The sequence below is a fragment of the Amblyomma maculatum genome, chromosome 8 (genome assembly GCF_055883805.1).
Source record: "Amblyomma maculatum isolate TAMU_Amacu chromosome 8, ASM5588380v1, whole genome shotgun sequence".
In the NCBI taxonomy this organism is placed as follows: Eukaryota; Metazoa; Arthropoda; class Arachnida; order Ixodida; family Ixodidae; genus Amblyomma; species Amblyomma maculatum.
The window spans coordinates 62,209,354-62,225,142 of record NC_139351.1 but is presented as its reverse complement, the minus strand read 5'-3'; the positions used below and the strand labels follow the sequence as shown (position 1 = coordinate 62,225,142).

The 15,789-nt window shown below is 48.3% G+C and overlaps 1 long non-coding RNA gene across 1 annotated transcript; it reads left to right on the top strand.

Annotated features, from left to right (window-relative positions):
- The first annotated feature begins 1,011 nt into the window (after positions 1-1,011).
- Positions 1,012-7,971, top strand: LOC146181274 (uncharacterized). Its single transcript, XR_014700190.1, has 3 exons — positions 1,012-1,167; positions 2,472-2,597; positions 7,146-7,971. It is a non-coding gene; the product is annotated as an uncharacterized LOC146181274 (long non-coding RNA).
- Positions 7,972-15,789: the final 7,818 nt, after the last annotated feature.

Below are 15,789 nucleotides of genomic sequence, written 5' to 3'. Positions count from 1 at the left end.
CACAAGAACAACATACAGGAACACTACCCTTCTCTTACGGCCAGCGCCACCTAGACTGAACTTCTTTCTCGTGTTGCCAGTGCGCGCGCCTGCGCGGAGAGGAGGTAAAGGGCAGTTTCGGTACTGCCGCGGAGAGCTAACCAAATGGAGCACAATACTACACCACATTCGACGACACCTGCCCCTTTTATCCTGCTCCTATCTCCGAGGCAGACATCACATATCTCTGGACGTGCCCCTTTCTAGATGCCGTTCGGCAGACGTATGCTCCGATGCGCGGCCTCCCGCAGGTCGACTGCCGGTTGTAGACACCTAGGTTCGTCCGACACATTACCGGCCATTACTAGATTTTGTTAAATAATCAGGCATGTACCTTTATTTGTGAACAAACATTATGCTGTAAGGCACGCTATCGCAATAAAAAAAAGTTGAGCATGCAGGAAAGTGTCTGCGTGCATCCCATGCGCAGGGCATGAGTAGATTCTGCGTAGAACGTCGGTGAATTTTGATGCGTTCAAGGGAACGCTGGTTGGGTTCAATGACGCAACCCAGACGGCCACTGACGTCCGACGGACAGCCGAACTCGGCCGCAGCTCGGCGGCCGATTTCGGACGTCCGCCGGAATTCCGGCGTACGTACGAAAGCGGATGGTCGAATCCGTTCGCCCAGCGGACAGCCGCCGTACGTCCGCCACTGGATTTGCTTTTACACAGCTATGATATAGTTTGTAGCCGTCGTGCTCGTCTGAACTGCGTATAAATCAGTAATGCCGTCAAGTCTGCATTATATGATGCCAGAGCGAATCGATGCGATAGAAAGCGTTTCCATTAAACAGTTTTTTTTTTATTTTCCGCATGTTTCATCGTTGAATTCTTCCATCAAAAATTTTTGATTTAAAGTTAAATGAAATTTTAATCAGTGGCTGAACAGACGCAGCAAGCAGCAAGCTCAAAAAGAACGAAACCGAACCTATCCTCAAAAAAATCTGAAATGAGCCAATCCAATCCACCTGACAAGTTGACGTTTAGTCATGGAAGATGGCTTCACGTTTCCGTGTTCTGCATTTTCTGCGCAGTTACAAATACCTACGGCTGTAATGCACTGCTAGCATTGTTTTTCCTGTGGCTTGGTGCGGCTGGCACACTTTGTTCACCCGCCGATTCCAAAGTAAGTATTTCACCGAACTTTGTTTCTTTAGTGGAACTTTTCGATGCACCGATAGTGGTGAGCTTTTGGGCAGCCGAACGGTCGAGTTAGGCGAGACTGACAGGATGGCTCCGCGCCGACTAACTAAAGTGCAGCCTCAAGTCTGAGGGCCATCTTTCTCGGCATTACTGGACGTTGCGCCAGTAAGCCGCGCTACTTCTCTGTCTCTGATAAAGGAGTGCCTGCCCGAGCTTTAAAGGAGTTAATTTGTTAACCATGCGCAACGTGCTGAGTTGTAAAAACTATACGAGAAAACTTTTGCACTCCTCGAGCCTATCGTGCGACATACCTACACTTGTGAAAACGTCGCGAGTTTCTTTTTTTTTCTCTCTCTTTTTCTTTCTTTTCTTTTTTTTTTTTTAATGGACAGCCGCTGATCTTTCTCTCTCGAGCTTTACGGCAACTACAGTTTCTAGAAGGAACGGCTGTAGCTACTAAATAACTAAAGGTTTAGTACTCTCCTTCAGCTTTGACAAACCAGGACAGCACCTTGCGCATGTTGGTTATGCATGTGGGACCGAACCGCGCAGAACAACCGGACAAGGAGATGAGAGAAAAAAAAAAAGTCAGCACTTGTCTTTTTCTTGACCCGTTGTTCTGCGCGGTTCTGGCAGGAATTTGACATACCGCCGCCGCGATAAAAAAAAAAAAAAAAAAAAAAAAAAAAAAACGAGCAAAAGTTGAGCAAAAGTGAGATGAAAACAAAATTGTTGTTGCTTTGTCCTTACAGATATTCAAAGGCTCCTCAGAACTTCATTGCATTATTGACAGCGAGATAATGCCAAAGCTACACTAGAGCCATGCAGCACCTTATAGTGCATGATACTGAGCTTATGTCTCGCACTGAAAGCTCTTACCATGTTCTTAGATTATCATATTAAAGTAGCTTTAAACCCATGCTTGTTAATACAGTGATAGCCATAAATTGAATCTAGGGCATCATGCTCACATACAAGGCTTCTGATAACCGCTGGTCACATGATGTGGGCTATAGCAGAAACCTGTACCTGGTCATCTTACAAGCATTTGTGCAATTGATGCTTTTAATGTGTTGTAAAAGTTTTTGTGTTCTGTTTCTGTATGGGAATGCTTTCCTTATTGAAGGCTAACATTTGGCTTGCTACAGCAAAACCTCTACCTAGTCATCCTAAAAACAGCACCGCAGTTGGTGCTTTTAGTGTGTTGTAAAAGTATTTGTGTTCTGCTTCTGTATGGCAATGCTTTTCTCGTTGAAGACTAGCATGAGGCTTCCAAAAATTTTTCAGATGCCATTTGCTGTAGCCGATTTCGTAAGCCAACAGGAAGCAGCACTTTGAACATGGAAAACTGTCATCCACGGGGGAAAAACAGCAACATCCCTTTGCATTCTCATTTCTTTGGTATGGCTAAAAGTGAGTATTGTATCATTATCTATATTATTAATATTGAATCATGATTGTCAGTGTTGAAGTTGTTTGAGCGTGATGATTTTAAACACACAGGACATCCCTTGTTTACATGTAGGATGTAGAACTGGTTTCAACAAACTTTATGCAGCAAATTCTTTTTACATTGTCCACCATGTTACTTTTTGTCATTGTCCGTTGAAGTAAATAACCAGTATTTTACGTTTACACAGTCGTCCACTCTTAGCTTGAATGGGAATGTGTGGCATGCAGTTTGCAAAATAGCAATGCATCCGTCACAGCCATGCATCAAGGCTAAGTGGCTTGTGCGTAGAGGGACTAGCCGCTCCAGCTTCACGTCATCTGCCTCTTTGCTCCGGTGTGCAGACGTGCATTGAGGCAAAGTGGTTTATGTGTAGAGAAACCAGGAGCTTCTTTGTCACATCTGGCTGTTTGTTACGGTGTGCAGATGCACATCGAGGCAAAATGGCTGATGTGTAGAGGGACCAGGAGCTGCTGCTTAACGTTCTTCGCCTCTTTACTACAGTGCACAGCCGTGCATTGGTGCTAAGTGGCTTGTGCATGGAGGGCCCAGGAGCTGCAGCTTCACGTCTGCCTCTTCGCTCAGGTACGCAGGTGCGTATTGAGGCAAAATGGCTTATGCATAGAGGGACCAGGAGCTGCTGTGTGGCGTAGTCTGTATATTTGCTATGGTGCGTATTGAAGTACAGTGGGGGGGCTCATGTGTAAAGGTACCATGAGCTGCTGCGTCATGTCGTCTGCCTCTTTACTATGGTGCGCAGGCATGCATCAAGGCAAAGTGGCTTATGCATAGAAGGACCAGGAACTGTTGCTTCACAGCTGCTATGATGCGCAGCTGCGTATTGTGGGTGGTGGTGGAAAACATTTTATCAGATACAAATACAGGAGGTTACTCACTAGCTGACCCTGAGGGGGCCTGTCCTGACAAAAACAAGGGGTCCCTAGTTTGGGACCCCAGTGGTGGTAGAGGGACTAGAGGCTGGTACTTCACGCTGTCTGCCTCTTCGCTACGGTGTGCAGCTGTGATGGATGCAGTGGCATCTCAAAAAGTGCATGCCACGCACTCGCATGTTCAGCCTGAGTGGACGACTGTGTACCTGCTATAGCTTTGTTATTCATAGAATAAACCTAGGCCAAGTTGGATAAATTATAGCTCACCTCATATGTGGTCAGCAAAGAAAAGCCACTCCAGAAAATCTGATGCATTTACTGTCATAGGATTCTTATTCATATACATGCTACTGACAAGTCAGATTCTTCACCCTCAGAAATGCCAGAAAAATAACCAAGGGTGCGTCTGCAATAGTCTAGCTTGCTCTTTCTCTGCAGACTTGAGTCAGATGTGTGTTCCATTGGTGTGGGTGGGACATGTGTGAATCTTTGATTTTAAGCTTGCAACAAGTATGTTATTGTAGTTTAAAGGCAAAACGGTACTAATAATCGCAGCCCCCCGTGGCCTTTATCCCCTTTTAATAGTGTTGCTAGACACTGAATTATTAGTTTACTCTGCACTGTTTCTGTCTAGTTAATGTGCGGAGATGTACATATATTTATATGACTTGGAGTTGTCGACTTTGCACTTAGAAACATTGTAGCGTTATCTGGTGTGTTGCTTTCATTTCTTTAATGATTTCTGTAAGGGATCGGTGGGTATGCTAGGCATCATTATTAGTCTGCTCTTTTTGGGTCACCTGTTCAATGCCCAGCTGCGGCCGTCTCCCACTTGCCCTCGGACAGGAGGCAGAGAGACGCGCACAGAGAGGCAGCTACAGCAGCTACAGTGCTTTACAGAAACGTAGGCAGAGAGGGAAAGAAGTCCCCTCTTCCGAGGACTTTGCTGTCGCACTCGAAGACGCGGGGACAGGCAGTTTGTTCTCGTTGCTGTGTCATGTAGGGGGCTCATTTTTATTTAAGGAGCTTTACGAACAGTATACAACTAAGGGGTCCTTAGTACTAAGCGTACTAAGGGGTCCTTAGTACGCTGACTGGACCCATCACCCGGAGGCAGCACAGCTTTGAAACGAGCACCTCTTTTGGAAGAACTGCTTATCGTTCAAAGAAAAAACACTGTCAGGTTGAAGGGTGTAAGGCCCGCTTCCTTGTTGGGGAGCCCATAAAAGTGACAATTATTCAGTGCAGGCGCGCTGAGTGGGGTCTCGTTGAGGATTCCAACCCTGGATGTCAACAATGGTGGGAGATGGCGGCGTTGAAAAAGGGCAAGTGTGTAACAGTGACAGTATGATGCGGAGCGGGAGGATGTGGATTGGCTCTTCTGATGTGGTCCGCAATGGTGCTGACTCGGACGCCAATAATTGCAATAATTGCCCTGTAAAAGGAGCCGCCAAGGATGCAAGCTTTGGGCAATGGTTGCGCATGTGGGACACCGTTTTGATGGGTTCTAATTTTTTTTTTTCCTAGGGGAGAGAGTTTGGCATGTGACCTAGTGAGCCAATCATTTCGAGGTCCATTCTCTAAATTCTGTTTGTTGTGAAACGAATTTGTTGTCCCTTTTGCATTGCTTGTATTAGGGAGAGGGTGAAGAACTTATGAAAGTGGAAAGACATGCCAAAATGTTTGTTAGCCAGTCATGTGTGAGTTCGTTGTCATTGGGGATGAGAAATGTGGGCGGAGTCCCGAAGTTAATGAAACGGCCCCGCGGCCTGGAGAACTCGTTCTGAGCTAAATTTTGATCTCTTTCCTCTTCGGCATAGATCATGGTCATTGTTTCACCTGTTGTAAATACGTACATTCATGTATAAAATTTTCAGTTCATCTTCCTCTCCGTGTGCAAGTTGTTGTGGCCAGATGCAGTAAATTCACTATTTTCATTTCTATATAACGTGCCTTTCTGAAGATGGTGAGCTCTTTTGTCCAATCCTGTAAGAAAGTAGCAAAGCGCTCCCAAATCGTCCACAAAACTGTGTGATATCTTTAATACTAACTGCGGCTTGGTGTCACTCAAAACATGTAGTTGAGGTAGATTTCTTCCCCCCCCCCCTCTTTTTGTTCGTTCAAATGAGGACCAGCGGACACTAACTCTTGCTTTTGTAATGCCCTAGGCCCCGCCTTAAGGCAGTACTCCAATGTCAATACCATTTTTATAGCTATGGCTGTCCAACAGCACTAATGTCTTTTATACACTTCTTTTACTAATCTCTTACCCAAGTGGTGGCTTATACTGCGGGGGTGAAAGTCTCTGGACAGTATGTGTAGATTTTGGACTAGAATCGCGATGTAAACGAATTGTGACCTTATTTCTCTTGCACACATGAAAGAACTAACGTTCAACTTTCACATCGACAAGTATGGTCCGAGTTTCCTGGTCGATGTGAAAGTTATGTGCTTTGATTGCAGCTTGTGTAGTCCACACACTTGTCCCCGATATTACATAGGGGCAAATTAGGCGCCTTTACAGGGGCAGTTTCTTTGGCGCCCACTACCTTCCCCATAAATGAGCTACAGTGTTTCTTGTGAACAGCTGGCTGCATTTATAAATACCATTATTTTTTTTGTAATTTGTTGTGCGTAGTTGAGAAATCCATGACATACATGCACAGCTGGTTGCCAGAATTGTGCAGCCATATTTCAGTAACTAACATCCATGCTGCATGCTGCCGGTAATACATCAGGAGCTTGTGGTTGTCAGCTTTTTGTGTTTTGTGTGACTATAAGCCTTGCTATTGTAATGTCTGTAATGTCACATATAGCGCTGTGGGTAAACAAATAACTTTACTTTTAACTCTTGTAGAAGCATGAACACTGCGCAATTACTGCGGCGGGCTATGCTTCCACATTGGGCTTTAGCCACATGTCAAATGTCTATCTTTATTCTGCTGCAGCAGCTTGCATGTTATCAGATAAGTTACTTCATCGCAGCTGCTCTAAGGAGACGCTTTCTAGACGCTTGTAGCCTAGATGTTGATGTCGATATACCCCCGACACGCCCAGGGAATGTCTTCGGTAGAGGGCACATGGAAACCAACGAAATGTGCAGTTTACAGAACAAAATGGTAACAATTTTAAATGATGTTATTATTGATCACTTCTTTTCAGAGCAGGAACAGTGACTTTAGAAATCTGCCTGTTAAACCGCTCAAAATGCAGGTTTCTGCCGCCAATGCATACCTGCGTAATACTGCAATGCTCTGGCTGTGCTTTATGTTCATATACAGCATCCTTTATGCTTAGTTTCTCTGCATGTGCACTCCATGTCTTGGGCATTGCTGAGGGCGCATAGCAGCAAGCATAACATGCCATGTTTGGTCAGAGTGGCATGTTCAAAAAGACGACATAAAAACATTAAAATACTGAATGCCAGGTTCTTGTTATTCTGCATGGGTTTTGCTGCAGTTATATGACCTTTCTATATAGTATGTGACAGTTCTGAATGGAGATGCATGCGTACAGTGCCACCTGGAAAAAGCAATTGAGAGAAACTGGCAGTTGCCCTTGGAGATGTGTAATCAAAGTTCAGCACAGATAACTTGAATTTCATTTTCCCTTCTATTGCAGGAGGAGCCCAGCCTGCTCTTTCCATCTTAGGCCTGGAAGACCAGCAACAGCTGATCGAGCAAATGCACAGGATAGTAACTGCTCCTGGAATCCCGGCCTGCGGGGGGCGCCCACAGAGAACTCGATCATCTCCTCGCTAATTCCGAAATATTAGGTTTCAATAAATACCTTTTCCTCCACCACCTCCCCAAGAGAAGAGCTGTCGCGGCCAAGGATAATTAAAAAAAATTTATTCGCAGATTCTTAATACTCCAGTTGGCCTGCATTTTACCATGCCACTCCTTAACATCGATATTTTTTTAGTGTAGACTATTTATGCATGCAGTTTTTGCAATATAGCAAAAAAAAAAATGCTTTTTTTACAACCTCGCATGCTGGTATGCCTATGCACTTAGCATGTTTTCAGGAATGGCGCATTTGTGTAAAGCTCAGCTAGCATATGTGCCTCTTTGATGGAAGTTTTAATTGCACACTACTGTTCAGTGCTTTGTGTGTGAAAGTAAAGCAGACAACAGGAAACTTGAACCTGTTGCATATTCTATATTCTGCTTTACTCTCACGACAAAGGCATTGAGCACTAGTATGTGACTGAAATTTCCATCGCACATGCTTGCTGAGCTTTACACGAATGTTATTGGCAAGTTTTTACACCATTAGCGGGCCCTGCAAGCATGTTCCGGGAAACGTCCGAATGTCCGCCTCCGGCTGCCCGTCGGACGTCCGTGGGACGCGATCCGGATCCACGAACGATAGTCCGACGGACGTCCGCTGTACGTATATCGAACATAACCGGACTTCCGTCGGATGTCCGAAGGTCCGAAAAAGGACGTCCGTCGGTCGACCGTTGGACGTCTATGGCCGTCTGGGAAGTCGCCTGCAGCCAAAACTTTCGTTCTACATTCGATTCAGCAGCTTTTAATCCCTCTACTAATTGATGCGAAGCATATTACTAGAGCTAAGCCTCAGCTCCTCGAGCCCGGCGGTGTCGCCACCATTGACCTTCCATGACCTACCACGTGATGCGTGACGTCACGACAGAGGAGATACCGGCATAGAGTTTCTTACTCTTGAGACCGGGCTGCATCTCGCGCCGTCGAGCGCGGCGTCGCCACCAAGGAGAACCACGTGATGCGTGACGTCACGACAGAGGGGAGAGCGAGCTGCATCTCGCGCCGTCGAGCGCGGCGTCGCTACCAAGGAGTACCACGTGATGCGTGACGTCAGAGCAGAGGAGAGATTTGCAGCCGGCTCGCGCGGTCGAGCGCGGCGTCGCTATCAATGCGCTTCCCACTTCTACCGTTAGGTGCGCTGCAGTGAACACGTGATGCCGGAGCGGTGGTATATAAGGGGGGTGCGTCTGCTTCTGCTAGGCACACACGGGGTTGAGATGCCTCCAGAAGACAGGGCTGCCCGTTGGAATGAGAAGAGAAAGCTGCGGCGTGCTACAGAGACCGATGAAGAGCGTGAAGAACGTCTAGCCAAGCGGCGTGCTCAATATGCGGCTCGGCGACAACGTTCTACAACAACTGAAGAACAAAGCGAGGAACTTCAGCAATGCTTCCAATTATACTACCGTACTTTCGAGATGAACGAGGTTTAACCAAGGAAAACCATTTCCGAGTTTAACCAAGGAAAAACCGTGCATTTCCAAGCCTAGCCACCAATATGCTTCGCATCTGACTAGGCTTAACCTTAGCTAAGCCTCAGCATTTTTTTTATTATCCATGACCAAGTATTGCGCACCACTGTTTTCCTGCGTCTTCGCCACGCGACAGCGTCCAAGCTCTCTCCCAACGTCGATGGTTTGGTTTGGTTTGGTTTGGTTTGGTTTGATTTGGTTTGTAGTCGGGTTTACCGTTCCAGAGCGACTCAGGATATGAAAGACACCGTAGTGGATGTGTCAGGAAATTTGAACCACTTGGGGAATTCTTTAAAGGCTCCGTTCGCTTCCGTCGAAATGCAGCCGCCGGCGGTCGCATCCAAACACAATGGATTCTCATAAACTGTAATCACCGCCTGATCGTGGCCAATCCCCCTTGCGTATGCGCCAATCTTTGCTAGCCGCCAATGACCGAACAGAAGGGCAACTTGTGGGCTGTCGTGTTTCGACCTGCGCGTCTCGCGACGCGCTATCACTTCTCACGCGTCTTTATTGTGGCTTGTTCATGGGCTGTAGCTCAAAATGGCTTCAATGGAAGGGAACGAAGCATCTGGTTAAATCATTTGCAGGGCTCGAGGAAACGTATGGTTGCCAGCTGCAACCAGTGCAGCGACGGTGCCGTGAAAGGCACTCGATGAGCGAGACGCTGAACGAGTAGTTAGCCAGGTCAACCTCTTGTCCAAAGTTTTAGCAAGCGCACTATATTGTCGATGCAAAGAAACCACATACCCAAAACTTTGTATTAGTCATCCCAGCCACAAGTCAGAGCCGCGAAAGAAACTTCACTGCTGTCAAATCATAGTTTAGGCGCGCCGTACAATGTCTCGAGCCTTCATCACGGCGTAAAGATGTTTTTGCATATACACTTAGAATGATTTAATTTTATATATTTCCTGTACCTCTGTATATGACGTAATTAAATGACCCGTCTTAAACGTGAAAGCTAACACGTAAAGGTTTCGTCGTCCTTAAACTATTTCTTTCCGTATCGTTGCTTCAATTGCAATTGTAGCAGGTCGGTCCGGACCTTAAGTCTGAACACAGGGTCGCGATCGGGCTCAAAATTTCGGCCCGTGCATACCTCTAAATTGGAGTGCTTGGCTCACCTTGTGGTTGGGGAGCAGTCGGTTGACAGGAGCCTTGATGACTGCTGAGTGACCTTTTCCGAGGCTTTTGCCTCTGGTTTGAATGCGCCGGCCGGCATCGGTTGAGGGGCACTGCGCGTTTATGTGTCGCCACTTGAACAAAGGACCAGTGCTGTCGCAGAGGGGCCTGTTGGCGTTTCCAATTAGGCTCCTGTGGTGTGAGACGCTCGCGTCAGTCGTGATCCATCTTCGGTGGTGCGCTTCGGATTTGTGAATCATGCCTCCTTTGATTTGTAAGGGTAGTATACTGCTGTGAACGCTAGCTTTCCGGCGCCAGGGGCTGAGGCCTGTCTTCCGGCCTATTGCGAGTTTTGTTTCACCCTCACCAGCAGTTTGACCTTCGTCTGAACGCAGATCCGGCGTAGTCTTGGTCACGTATCACATGACTGGGTGCGGACACGTGCACTAGGGCACTAGCCGCCACAGCCGCCGACTTCGCACATGCGCTCTCCGCGCTGCTGACCACGTGACACGCCACACGCATGGGTGCGTCGCGTTCGCAGTCAGTGCGTGCTTGGCCATGCATTCAGAACGAAGCTGAGCCGTCTACTCCGCGCGTTGCGTCCGTGTGCTGTGCGATGTCAGCGCACGTTAAAGATCCCCAGGCGGTCGAAATTACTCCGTAGCCCTCCGCTACAGCTCCTCTTTCTCTTTCCACTTTCACTCCCGCCTTCCTCCCTCCCCTTACGGCGCGGTTGAGGTGTCCACGGAAAACAACTGAGACAGTTACCGCGCCTTTCCCTTCCTATAAATCAATCAGTTATAAATCAATCTGCGCGTTGCGCGGGAGTGCTTCGCCAGCCGTCATAGCAAAGCGGCGTCTGACCACCCTGCTGATATCTCCCGGCGAACTGCTTCACTGGTTTAGTTTGGTTTGTGGGGGTTTAACGTCCCAAAGCGACTCAGGCTATGAGAGACGCCGTAGGGGACGACTCCGGAAATTTCGACCACCTGGGGTTCTTTAACGTGCACTGACATCGCACAGCACACGCGCGCCTTGCTTTTCGCCTCCATAGAAAAGCGGCTGCCGAGGCCGGGATTCGATCCCGCACCCTTGGGAACAGTAGTCGAGCGCCGTAACCACTGCGCCACCCCGGCGGGGTAAACTGCTTCACTGAAGAGGGTCCGGAATTGTAAGCGCGCGAAGCTAGTGTCGGAGACTGAGGAAGAGCCAGTTCGGTTCGCAATATGCTGGAAGCGGGACCACAACCATAGACAAGGGATATATTTGGCCGAATCTGCGACAGCCCCAATGACCTTAGACGAGAAGTGAACCGCACTAACCACGCTATTCAATCGGAAAGCTGACCGAGTGGAGCGAGAAAGTGCTTGCCGGCATCGTATGCGGCGCAAGGCACGGGCTGGGGACAGGTAGGTCACCGCCGCTTGCGGCGGGGGCTTGCCTGCAGCGGTTTTATGTAGTTGGCCGTCATTGCACCTGCCACCGCTTCGGTGGTGGACGACGGCTGTTGTTGCGGCGCGCGTCTTTCTCCCCCTCTTCCCTTTCTTCTCTATTTTCTTTTCTGTCTGCACGAGGCAAAAAAAAAAAAATCAAGCAGCGGTGGTGGCCCAGCCGCCCCGCCGGGGTGGTGCAGTGGTAAGACGCCCGACTACTGTGCCGGAGTACCCGGGTTCGAACCCGATTTCGGCGGCTGGGTTTCGAAGGAGGCGAAACGAAGAGGCGTCCGCTTGCTGTGTGATGTCAGCGCACGTTAAATATCCCCAGGTGGTCGAAATTACGCCGTAGCCCTCCACTACGGCTCCTCTTTCTCTCTTTCACCTTCACTCCCACCTTCCTCCCTTCCCTTACGGCGCGGTTGCGGTGTCCACAGAAAGCAAGTGAGACAGTTACCGCGCCTTTCCCTTCCTATAAATAAATCAGTGGCCCCGCCCAAGTGGTGCAGTGGTAAGACGCCCGACTACTGTGACGTTGTACGGGTTCGAACCCGAACTCGGCGGGTGCGTTTCGATGGAGGCGAAACGAAGAGGCGTCCGTGTGCTGTGCGATGCCAGTGCACGTCAAAGATCCCCAGGTGGTCGAAATTACTCCGTAGCCCTCCACTATGACTCCTCTTTCTCCCTTTCCACTTTCACTCTTACCTTCCTTTCTTCCCTTAGGGCGCGGTTCAGTTGTCCAGAGAAACAAGTGTGACAGATACTGCGACTTTCCTTTCTTGTGAATCAATTATTATTCTTTTTCTTCTCTATTTTCTCTTCTGCCCGCACGAGGTAGCGGAGGTGGCTCAGCTACAGAGCCAGTAGCAGGCCCGTGCATTTTCTTTTCCTTCTTCCTACAACCACAACAAGAACAAGGCAGGGTCTCGCAAGAAGCCGCCCGAATTATATCAGCTGCAGCTAAAATGGATCGACGTCTGATGCCGCCACCGGATCCTAGCTTAAATAATAAAGAGGCAATAGCTTGGCGGAGATTACAAGCCGAAAATTTCCTAAAGCCTGTCTTGTTGTTTTACACCCAGACAGATGAGAGAAAAAAATATAGATATATGGATTTATTGAAAGGAAAGGCAGTTAGGCTGGCCGGGATGCTTATTAGCAAACCATATCCCGTAGGAGCACTCGAGCAGACGACGCTCTGGCGCGTGATTCCTCTGAGCAGCGCCACCAAGCGACAAATAGTGGATATATTGTCTAAACAAATAAGAACATATTTGATGCCCACCATTCCCGTCGTTTTGGTGGCTGAATGGATTAACACCACGCATCTCTTCACTGATGCCACTTCAACGTGCGTTCGACTCCTGTGTTTTATTGTTTTTTTCTGAATATTTTTTTTTCAATTCTCTTCACTGTAATTATATTCTGCCTTCAGTGAGCGTAGGTTACCTTTAGGTTGCGTTTATAGACACCTTTAAGTAACAATCGGTATGACAACAGTTACACTAAGCAATTACCTTTCCCACAATCATTTCATGCCTCAGTGAGTGTATGTTACCTTTAGGTTGCGTTCACTGACATCTTTCAGCAACAATCGCCCTTTACAGTGAGTGTATGTTACCTTTAGGTTGCGTTCACAGAGATCTTTCAGCAACAATCGCCGTTTAACTCGCTGAAAGCGTCGTCTGTTCCAGTGCGCCTATGGGATATGGTATGGCAATACGCGGCCGGGATGATTAAAACCTGGCCTGCTACTCTGCACTGCGGAAGGGGAAGGGGAGAAGAAGATCATGATGGGTGGCGATGTGGGAGAAAGCATATATATATACCGGGTGTCCCAGCTAACTTGAACCAAGGGTTACAAAGTAATATACTTTAGGTATATGTCAATAAAACCAGTTGCATACAACTGGAAGTCGCCTTGGGCACTACAGGCAATTTTTTGTTTGGCAATTACTTAATTAGCTAATTATGTTAATTTCTCCAATTTATTAAATATCGACTTTAGACCAAAAATGTGAATTGGAAAGTTGTAGAGCACCTTCAGAAACCCCCATTCCATTAATTGCTATAAAGAAAGTCTCACGTGTATCTTTTTTTCCGGGCTCAGAAGAAAGCCCGCGAAATACAAATAATACCACGTGACTAGTGCATTTGTGCGCCGCGATTGTGGTGCTCTCAGTCGTGGTTTGAGCGAACGAAATTAGCTGCGGCCGTGTCTTCTTGGCCCAGTTAAAGCGGCAGGCCGATATGCCTGCGATGGCTTCTTCGCCCGCGTCAGACGGCCGGCCCACGTGACGGTGCAGTAGCAGCGAGAGCGGCGAGCCGACACCACCGACATTCTAACAAGGCCTTTGCATCACCTTCTCTCAAATCAGCGAACGTCACGACAAACGGATGAGCGATAAGTGATCAGCCACTGAATCTGCGCATACAGGCTTGGGTAAAGGGGCAAGATGACATCATGTGACTCGACTAAAATTAGCGCTGCACCTTCATTTGCCGGTTCTTTATCGCCATCCGCCTGTCGTGATATAGGCTGCTGCGATGCGCAGGCCTGGCCAACATCGCGGTGGCGACGGGCGTGCAGGACCTCGCTCGAACCATCGCCAACATTTCTGCCTGCCGCTGCAACGGGACCATCGGGTCACGGCCGCAGCTGATTTCGTTCGCTCAAACCACGACTGAGAGCACCACAATCGCGGCGCACAACTGCGCTAGTCACGTGGTATTATTTGTATTTCACGGGCTTTCTTCTGAGCCCGGAAAAAAAGATACACGTGAGACTTTCTTTATAGCAATTAATGGAATGGGGGTTCCTGAAGGTGCTCTACAACTTTCCAATTCACATTTTTGGTCTAAAGTCGATATTTAATAAATTAGAGAAATTAACATAATTAGGTAATTAAGTAATTGCCAAACAAAAAATTGCCTGTAGTGCGCAAACAGGCTGGCAGTTGTATGCAATTGGTTTCACTGACCTACCTCAAATATATTATTTTGTAACCCTTGGTTCAAGTTAGCTGGGACACCCGGTATATATATATATATTGTCACGATATTGGCGACTAGGGCTAGGCTATCAGAGCCGGTGCAGGTGGAATTACAAGGTCCAAGCTTTAGGTACGTCCTTCTAGTCCGGAGCCGCTTCACTTCGTCCTTTTTCTCCGAGCGCCACTTCAACGTCTTTCGCTGCGAGCGCCCCCTGGCATTCCTTCCTCCTTAAGCGTGACGCACACGGCACACGTGCACACAGGTGGACAAAAGCAAACAAAAAAAAAGTTTGCAGATGCCGTCTTTCAGTTACCGCGTAAAATACGGCTTCATGCGTAGGACATGAACTGTCTCTAGACGAGGTAGCCGACGGCCTCTCTGCTCTGGGCCATCTGGGAGGACCTCATAGTTAACGTCGCTGAGGCGCCGCAAGACTTTATATGGTCAGAAGTAACGGCAAATCAGCTTTTCTGATAGGCCACGGCGTCGAACAGGAGTCCACACCCACACCTGGTCCCCGGTGTTGTAGGAAGCTTGTTTGTGGCGGAGGTTGTACCGGCGTGAATCCTTGTCCTGTTGCTGGGCGATGTGGACGCGTGCTAGTTGGCGTGCTTGCTCAGCATCTTGGGCAAAGTGTTCGGCGTCGGTAGAAAGCTCGGTATCTGTTTCGCAAGGGAGCATTGCGTCCAGCATCGTCCGAACCTCTCTGCCGTAAACTAGGCGAAACGGCGTGAAGCGTGTTGTCTCCTGGACTGCCGTATTGTACGCAAATGTCACATATGGTAGGATAGCATCCCAAGTCTTGTGCTGGGCGTCGACATACATCGCCAACATGTCCGCAATGGTCTTATTAAGCCTTTCAGTCAGCCCATTGGTCTGCGGATGGTAAGCAGTAGCTTTTCGATGCGCCGTACCGCTGAGATGAAAAACTTCGGCCATCATTTGTGAAGTAAAGGCAGTCCCTCTGTCAGTAATAATACATGTCGGAGCACCGTGCCGCAGCATGATCTGGTGTACAAAGAAATGGGCAACCTCCGATGCTGTACCACTAGGTAACGCTTTGGTCTCGGCATATCGAGTCAGGTAGTCTGTGGCGATGATCCAGCGGTTGCCCCCGGAGGATCGAGGGAAAGGACCGAGGAGGTCCATGCCGACTTGATCAAACGGTGCGCGTGGTGGTATTATGGGCACGAGAAGGCCTGCAGGCTTTGATTGCGGAACCTTCCGACGCTGACATTGCCGACAGCTCTTAACATAGCGCTTAACGACAGTGGCAAGTGTGCGAGTATAGCCCAAGTGGCCAGAAGTTGGTTCATCGTGGCACGCGGAAAGGATTTCCTCTCGCAGAGCTGCGGGTACCACGAGGAGGTAGGTTCTCGAATCGGATCTAGAGCTGTGCTTATAGAGTACACCACTTCTCAGGCAGAAAGTTGAGAGGCTCCGAGAAAAG